At 37.8% G+C, this 9,614-nt stretch overlaps 1 long non-coding RNA gene across 1 annotated transcript; it reads left to right on the top strand.

The window, feature by feature from the left end:
• The first annotated feature begins 265 nt into the window (after window positions 1-265).
• LOC112196163 lies at window positions 266-6,139 on the top strand. The gene is made up of 2 exons (XR_005809303.1): window positions 266-4,663; window positions 5,902-6,139. It is a non-coding gene; the product is annotated as an uncharacterized LOC112196163 (long non-coding RNA).
• Window positions 6,140-9,614: the final 3,475 nt, after the last annotated feature.

Raw genomic sequence — 9,614 nt, 5'->3', positions numbered from 1 at the left:
CCAGTTTGCAGGCGAATTGGTTGAGGTCGGACGTACACGGGTTGAGGCATAGTCAACAGCATGGCTTCCGCATCTGCCTTTGAATTAGGTTTTCCTCTTATACCTTTCTGTTAGAATTGCTCTGATTACCTATGGGATTTATGCTATTCGAGTTGAGATGTGTGTTTTGGGAATTGGAGACTGATGTTGATTTGGGGAGCAGGGTGGCTCCAAGAGCATAAGGATGAATTGATTAAGTGTAAATGTTTTGTACAGGTTTGGGTAGCCCATTTTAGGGGAAGTTCCGCCAAATTTTTGGTAGAATTTCTTCTAAGGTGGGCCCCGCAGGGTCACTTCAGATTTCAGGGTGAAATCTGAGGCTGGTCCTGTCACATTGCGTCTTCTCATACACCGATATAAAGTACAGAACACACTCTGTCAATCACCTAAGTAAAATAAGGTCTCAACTTAGCACACGATTTAAAACAAAAGTGGTTACGGTTCGAACCGAGCATTTGAACCAAAAACCGAAGATTTCGTCAATTGAGACAAAACTTCCTTCGAGACCTCTCAAGGTCTCTGGAACACTTCTAGGATCAATTTATCAAAATTATATGACGATCCAACAGTCAGATCCTTACGGATCGTAAACCGAGAACATCAAAACTACGTAAACCTAGCATGCTTCAAATGATCACAACATGACCCCATAATATATCAACATGCTCATATCGATGAGTAGGTGACAACTATGAAAACAGAACCCCAAAAACAGGCCAGACGCGCCGCCGGCAACCCCCTAATTGGGTCATGATACCTATGCCAAAATCTTCCCAACATGTACAGCAACTTTCATAACTAGCACAAAGTCAGAGTCTAAACCATTTGGCCGAATCCTACCTCAAAAGTACAAGAAATCGGAAAATCCCAAAATTCTGATTTCGATCGATTCTTCCTCCTCGCTGTGAATTGGTTCAGGTCACTTGGAATGATTGATGTATGTCTTCTGGGCTTTCTAACACGACCGGTGGTGCGGCCAGAGTTGGCTGGAGGACGGAGAACTCCGCCGGCGGATAGAAAAAGCTCCGCCATGCGTCATCCTAGCGTGTTTCGCCGTAAACCACCATCACAGACTTGAAGAGAATGAAGAGGCAGTTCAAATGAGACCAGTGGAGGTCGGATTGGTGGATGGACGGCGAAGATATGGCCGGACGAAGAAAACGGGTCGGAGGGCTACTTGGGAGAGAAAATCATATCCATATTTCCTTTTTTGGAAATTTAGGGTTTTTTGAAAAATTTCCAAAATTTTTCTATTTATCCAAAATTGAAAACTTTTCCGTTGGCCATAACTTCTTCAAACGAACTCTGATTTTTGTATTTCGCATGTCCACAAACTCGTATTGACACGCTCTACGGTTTTCATGAAGGAAGTTTTTACCTAATCGTAACGCACAAAAATTAAACCCTTGAATCGAAGCATTCCAAGTGAATAATTGTCCGAAATAATTTCTATTTCTCGATTAACATAAGAACAAGGCACCGAAACAATAATTTATACCAACTTGGACCTTTATTAATTACACGAAAAATACAATAAATTAATACGAAAATCTAGTCATTACACAATAAGACACCAAACTGACACGAAATAACACAATCAGGAACAATGGCAAAAGAAGAATCCAAATACTCCTTTGCATACAACCTGCATAATCAAAAGAAAACAATTGTCACTACTTGAGAACAAAGAAAATGAAAACCAGACTTCTCAAATGACACAAAATGAAAACCTGACCTTGAACCTATCCCAATCAATCACTCAAACCCCAAACCGCAGTATAAACTACATAATGTTTCTGCTAATCTAAAGCAGTTATCCAAAGAATGGCTAGTTAATTAAATAAACCTACCGTACAACCATATAATCATAATCAAAACATATTATCTCATGTCCTTGCCTCAACTTAATAGTATCTTATCATCACATCATATATCTGAGAAAATATTGTCAACAATAGAAATAAATACCAACATTCAAAGACATAGAGCCGAGAAAATCCATGCTTGCAGACAATCTCTTTGATAAAGAATGAAAAACTTAAAAATCGTTTGAAAAAAAATTATCAAATTGCAGCTCATATAAAGATTCAAAACAACAAAAACATTTCCTATAGCTTTCAAAATGTGGATTGCCAATTTGACAAACAAACTCATATAAAGCAACAAAATTGCAACAACCATACCTAAAAGTTAACAACGCTTCACACTAAGATACTCAAACTTTTCCTACAAAAGCAACCGAAGAAAAAACACAAATTACAAACTAAGTCAAAGTAGCAGCAAATTCCCACTTTACCAAATGAAAGTGAGCAGAAATCCAAATGCAGAATATCTGGAAAGTCAAGTATTAAAAATATTTCAGATTAACTACCCTTACTTCCTCATGTATTCTCTCATTACCTTTATCAGCAATACACAAAGCAATGAACACAATACCATAATACTTTGTAAATCTTAAGTTTATCTGTCTGCAATATCTATTGTATACAAAAGTTACTCTGGTCCCAGTTTTACAAAAAACCTTTTCAATAGGCTTTGAACTTTCTCAAATTTATCCTACCTATTTAGGCCATAAAACACAGTAGCCAAAATCTTAAAAAGATAAAAACTTTTAGACCAAGAATACCTTTTATTCAAATGTTGTAGACGATATTGCAGTGTTGTGTTCCAAGATTCGCAAACACAAACTGATTAACACACCCAGATTTGCCCAAATCTGCAGTCTAATCATGAGAAAAAGATTAACTCAGAACAAAAACAAAAGCAAAAAACTCAAAACCAAACTTCTAACTAAAAATCTGATTTCGCAAATCACTCGCAAGTAGCTGACCTTTGTAGTTTGGAAGAGTTGATGTTGGGATCTGATTTCCCAAGTAGTTGACCTTGATAGTCTGGCAGAGTCGATGTTGAATCTGATTTCACAAGTAGCTGACCTTAATAGTCGATGTTGGAATCTGATTTCTTGGGAAGTTAGTGAGAGGTGGAGATTCGGTGTTTAGTTCGCCTTATCTCCTAGAGTTTTGTGGCACGGAACGTATTGATGTGCGTAGACTGAAGAAGAAGTCTACGATAGATCTAGCACGGGTGATCGTGGCACAGTTGGAGAGGATGTTGATGTGACCCTTGTTGATGTTCGGCTTGTATTTCAAACCACTTTACAGAGCAACTTGAACTGAGGAAAATTGACTTGTTCAATATCTAGTGGAGGCTTTAAGGCGAGAAAATTTTTGATGGGGAACAAGGACTGGATTTGAGGATGAGTTTAGCAGTAACTGATTGTTGGGTAGTGCGCTTAAATTTTGGGACGAAATTTCTTGAAGGAAGGTAGAATGTAATACCCCAGAAATGCGTTATTAATTCCTTGGAATTTCTTAAAATTAATAAAGTGTTCATTAGTATGATTTCGTGGTTCCAGGGTGGAGCGAAAGTGTTTCGGACGAATAATTAGTCAGAACGTTTTATTTTCAAGGGGTCAAAGGGTTGACTTTTTATTTGTTAAGTTTCTATGAAAACTTCTTTCAGGAAAGTTATAGAATGCGTCGATACGAGTTCATGGACATGTTGTACGAGAAAATCAGAGTTCGTATGAAAAAGTTACGGTCAGTGGAAAAACTTACTATTTTTGAAAATTTGCTATAAATACCGATTTTTTCTGAAATTATTTTCAGAAAATCAGATTTTCATTTCGGAAACCAGAAACCCTAATTTTCTCTCCCTTTTTTGCTGCCAACTTGCCCGACCAGGATCCGCGTAACTAGATCCGACGATTCTGACTCCGTCCTCCGGCAATGCCACCACAGCGGTTCTCTTCCTCTCTCTCTCCTCTAGCGACCCTGATCACTCACTCACCTCAACAACCACCGTGCACAGCGCAGCAAGGCCCGAAAGGAGGAGGCGCGCCGCTAGCGTTGCTTCGACCTTTTTCCGGCGATGATAAGGCTCAAACCATATATGGTTTTGAAGCTCTCCTCCTTCTGATCACATCCATACTAGCCTTGCGACACGTTTCATCGTGGATTGACCGAAATCTGGAATTGAAGTTCAAATGGTGAACAATAGCCGATCAAGCTTTCGCTCTTGATCTCGGCAGATCAAGGCAGAATCGACCTTAGCTCCAGGTGTAAAGTTTGAACCCCTTGTTGTGCTCTACATTGTGTACGGTTGGATTAGCTTGGAATGGAGGTCGAAGTGGAGGCGCATGGGGCTCATGCTCAACCGCTGGTGGCGGCGTGTGGCTGCACGTCCAGCCTCTGTTGGAGCAGATCCTTACTCTGTTATCACCTATTCGTCGATACGAGCATGTTAATATATTATGAGATCATGTTGTGATCATTTGAAAAATGCTATGTTTAACAGAATTTCGTTTTTCCCGGTTTGCGATCCGTGAGGATTCGACTGTTGGATCGTTGTATAATTTTGAGAAATTGAGACCTTGGGAGGTCTCGGAGGAAGTGTTGTCTCGATTGACGAAATCTCTGATTTTTTGTTCAAATGCTCGGTTCGAAGCGTAACCGCTTTTATTTTTTTCGTGTACTAAGTGGAGACCTTATTTTACTTAGGTGATTGACGGAGAATAGTCTGTACTTTATCTAGGCTGTGAGAGAAAGCGCATCAGGATTTAGAGGTGAGTAAATCTCACGAGGTTCATTTATGAACAGAGTTACTTTATTATTTGAAATTATTTGTTAAATTGTGAAATTGTTTTCGAAAATAAATTTTTGTTTCAAATTATATCAACTTGATTGTTTACGGTTCATAGGTAAGTAAAATGAAGTTTTATTATAAATAATTCTTCACGGGTTTTGTAGTCGTGAACTATAGTTAGTATTAGTGGCATCCCTAAGTGGATGATTACGTATATGTGTGTGTGTATATATATATATATTTATTTATTTACGTGAAATATATATATATATATATATATATATATCTTGGTGGAATTGTGTGTGTAGTTCACTATCGTTGTGTAATGTGATGTTGAGGAAAATAAATGATTTTGGAAAGAAATGACGGTTTTGTCGGCTTTGAGTTTTGAAAGAAGTATGTATGATTTTGAATTGAGGAAACAATATTTGGGAAATGATTTTGTTATTGTTTTGAGGTTGTTGGAGATGGGGAAACAATTTTTTGTGACAACCAGTGCGGTGATCTGTGAGATGATCTGCATGATGATTTTGTGTAAATGATGTGGGTTGTTGCTGAGTGATTGATGTTGTAGTGATTGGTGTTATCAATGGATGATTGTGTATTATTTTCTAGATTATTTCTATTATTTAATTATTTGTTTTCTTTCGTAATCTCCTGAACTAAATTATATGCAGGGATTACTGTTTTTTGAATTGATGGGTTTTAATGTAATCTCCTAAACTAAACCATATGCAATGATTACCATGATTTCTATCGATTGATTTTAATGTGATCTCCTGAACTAAACTATATGCAGAGATTACTATGATTTTGGATTGTGTGCTTTTTGGTGATCTCCTGAACTAATTTTCTATGCACTGGTTTTATTTAGTTTAATTTGTGAGTGCAATTGTGGATGAGACTCGTAGTGAGTTGAGAAATGTTTTATCACGTCATTGTGGTGATAAATGCTTCCCGTCGAGAGGAAAGAAGAGTGATTTCTTTGATTTGTTGTTGAGCTTTTAAATGATTTGGTTTGTCACAATGATGATTTGTGTTTTCCTTAAAAAGAAAATGATTTTTCTTTTGGAGATAATCATTGTGTTGATTTGTTGTTCTTGAGTCGGAAATGTGTTTTGTGGTTATTAAGGTTTACTCACACGAGCTTGCAAAAGCAAACCGGGTTTGTTGTTTCAATCCGGTGCATTATTCTATGGTGTATGGGTTATTGTGTAGGTCAGAGTAATCGTCGTCGAAGCGGAGGGTTTGTTGCTATCGTAGCTTGGACATGGAAGTGTACTTTTGGTTTTAGTCTTTTGCTATGTAGTAAGTGAGTTTACTTATTTAATTGTTGTTCAGTTTAATTTGTAAACTCTCTATAATGTAACATGTGACTATAAAGAATGAGTCGATCTAGACATTTGTGAGCTCGGTTTGTTTTATTGCTTAGTGTAAATGAAAAATTTTCAGGGTGTTCTTTTGGGTTTGTTAAGTTATCTCATTTCGGATTTGAATTTCTTTATTCGAAATTTGGGGCCTGACACCTATGGTGTTAGTCGATAATCTACATAGTATATATATGTAGTCTCTTTGTAAAGGAAACTTTGTTCGAAATTACAACACAACAAGTTATTCATTTTGCCTTCGTAAACTTTACACAGAAATAAATCCTATATTTTAATTTTTTAAATTTAATCTTATGTGCCTTTACTAATCAAGTAAAGTTGGTCATTATGTTACTTGTTTAAGACTTTAAGTATTGACATGTCTCAAGTGAATTTTATTTTTTGTATGATGTGGTGGGTCCAGTCACCCGCACACACACAACTCAAATCTCTAGAGTTTATATAGAGCACCTTTTCTTGTATAAGAATCAAACTGTGCATATAATAGAAGTCGGCTTAAGTCATAGTAGCATTCAAGTGTTTGAACAATTTAATAGTCAATGATAGAAATAGTTGTATACAATCGATGGTATGAAAAAGTTACTCACCCTCTGTAATGTTTTGATTAACCGTTGCAAAACCTCTTCTGAATAAGGATTATATGTATACGTTTATAAAGAATAGAACTATGTATCGACATGTTAACTATAGTACCCCAAAAATTCATTATTATTTTCAGAGGATTTTCAGGAATCTAATTAGTGGTTATTGGACGGTTTCGTGGTTCGTGGATGGAGCGGAAGTGTTTCGGGCGAATAATTATTCAGGAAACATCATTTTAGGGGGGCGAGAAGGTTGAATTTTTATTCGTTTGATTTCTCCAAAAAGTTCTTTCACGAAAGTCGTAGAGCGCATTGATACAAGTTTGTGGACATGTGGAACGCGAAAATCAAAGTTCGTATATGGAAGTTATGGTCTGCGGAAGTTTCGGATATTTTTGGAAATCCCTATAAATAGAAATTTCCATTTCGGGAAATTTACTATTTTCATTTGGGCTTCCATTTCCGGAAATCAGAACCTCCGTTCTCTCTCTTCTTTGCGTCAGACCCAACGCGATCGAAACTCGCAACTCCGGCAATGGCAGACCACCGGACGAGCCCAGATCGTTTCACCTCCTCTGTGCGCTCCTCCCTATGGCATACTCTAGGGTCGATTCTCACCCACAGCGGCGCTGCAAGGCGGCGAAGTTAGAGGCAGTCAGACCTGATCGGTTCTCCTATCTCCAACGATGGTGGGGCTTCAGACCAGGATTGTGGAGCTCACAGCAGCCTCCTCTGTTGATCCTTGGTAGTGGGTTCGATCGATTCATGTTGGAATTGGTTCAACTCTGAGTAAATAGTGATCCTAGGCTTGCAGGCTTGATCTAGGCAGAGTTGGCTAGAACCCCAGGTATTAAAGTTGTTCTATTTGGTGTTCTTCACAGTTTGGACGGTTAGATTAAGATGGTTTTGAGTTTTGGCCGATGGTGGTTGTGCCACTGCTTGTGGAGGTGTTTCGGTGGCGTTCCAGTCGTGTAGGGGACAGTTTCTGGTTTTATATATCATCTACTAGTCGATACGAGTGTTTCGATATATAATACGCAATTTTTGGAAATCGCATGAAATTGTTATGATTTTTACGGTTTCGGACCATTCGATTATTCGATCCGTGAGGATCCGACTACCCGATCGACTTGTGGTTTTGTCGCATAGGTTGTAAAAGCATTCCGGAGACTTTGGGTGGTCTCGGATGAGGTTTTGCCTCGATTGACATTACTTTCAGGGTTGTTGTTCAATTTGGAGTTTTGAACTTTAATCACTTTGTGATTCGTGCACTGAATCGAGACCCTATGTGTTTGGGTGCTTGTCGGACTTGTGTTGAATGGATTGCAGCAATTGTGCTTGTTTGAGTTAGCGTGTGAAGACGCAGCAGAAATCAAAGGTGAGTAAATCTCATGATATTCGTTATGAGCATGATTCATATTCGTTATGAGCATGATTACCATATTGTCTTAGAGACTATGACTATAGTTGGTATTAATGGCATTTCTGAGTGAATGATTACGTATATATAAATGTATATATATATATATATACTTGAAATATATATACATGTATTGATGCAATTGTTGTGATATGGGCAGCATAGGACGTATTGAGTTCGTTATCGTTGAAATCAGTGTGATGAATATTGTGATGATTGTCATGCAAAGCTTGTGTAGGAATATTTGTGTAATGAATCGTTGGCATCAGTGTGATGAATCTTTGTGGTGATTGTCATGCAAAGCTTGTGTAGGAATATCTGTGTAATGAATCGTTGAAATCAGTGTGATGAATATTGTGATGATTGTCATGTAAAACTTATGTAGGAATATCTGTGTAATGAATCGATGACATCAGTGTGATGAATCTTTGTGATGATTGCTATCTGTGTGATGACCCGCGGAATCTGTGTGATGATCAATAGGATGATAGCTATTTGTGTGATGACCAATGAAATCTGTGCGATGATCAGTGTGATGACTGCTCGATAGTGGAGTTGAATTGTTATTAAGTTAACAATGATCGAGAGGACTACTGTGATGGTCGGAGCTACCTATGGATGTCAGAGTGTGGGGTTACGATGACTACTATGACTTGAATTGCTTGACTTAATGTGACCTCCTGAACTAAACTATATGTAGGGGTTACCATGAATTGTTTTGCTTGTTTTGAATTGTGGTTGCCTTGTTTTCTTCCTGATTTCATTGATTGATGGTTTGATTTATCTTAAAGGCCATAATGGTTACGAATATGGTTACGAATTGTACTCTGTGATGAGGATAGGAAGGTGATTCATTGATTTTCACATTTGATGTCATGTTGATGACAAAGGCTTCTAATGGAGAGGGAATGAATGTGATTTTGGAATTAGCCGTAGTGCGTTAGAATGGTATCAAACATTGCTTGAGGAAGACTTGTTTGACTGAAATTTGTGTAATTGGACACTAGGTTGAGAATTTTTGGCATGTGGTTGTAGTCATGTTGATGTTTTCTTCCTGATTTTATTGATTGATGGTTTGATTTATCTTAAAGGCCATAGTGGTGACGAATTATACTCTATGATGAGGATAGGAAGGTGATTCATTGATTTTCACATTTGATGTCATGTTGATGACAAAGGCTTCTAATGGAAAGGGAATGAATGTGATTTTAGAATTCGCCGTAGTGCGTTAGAATGGTATCAGACATTGCTTGAGGAAGACTTGTTTGACTGAAATTTGTGTAATTGGACGCTAGGTTCAGAATTTTGAGCATGAGGTTGTAGTCACGAATTGACTTATGCACGCATGATATGGAAGGATATGAAATTGATGGTTGTGGGTGTGAGTTATGTGTATATCGTTGCTTAGGTTGAGGTGACTTAGAAATACATTCTTGTTTTGTGGTTTTGAGTTTACTCATACAAGCTTTCATAAGCTTGCCGGGTTTGTTGTGTGGCAACCTGGTGCACTATTCAATGGTATAGGGGTTAATCCTGCAGATC

The sequence above is a fragment of the Rosa chinensis genome, chromosome 4 (assembly GCF_002994745.2).
Source record: "Rosa chinensis cultivar Old Blush chromosome 4, RchiOBHm-V2, whole genome shotgun sequence".
Classification (NCBI taxonomy): domain Eukaryota; kingdom Viridiplantae; phylum Streptophyta; class Magnoliopsida; order Rosales; family Rosaceae; genus Rosa; species Rosa chinensis.
Note: the sequence above shows the minus strand (reverse complement) of the source record. Positions and strands in the feature narration are given on the sequence as shown.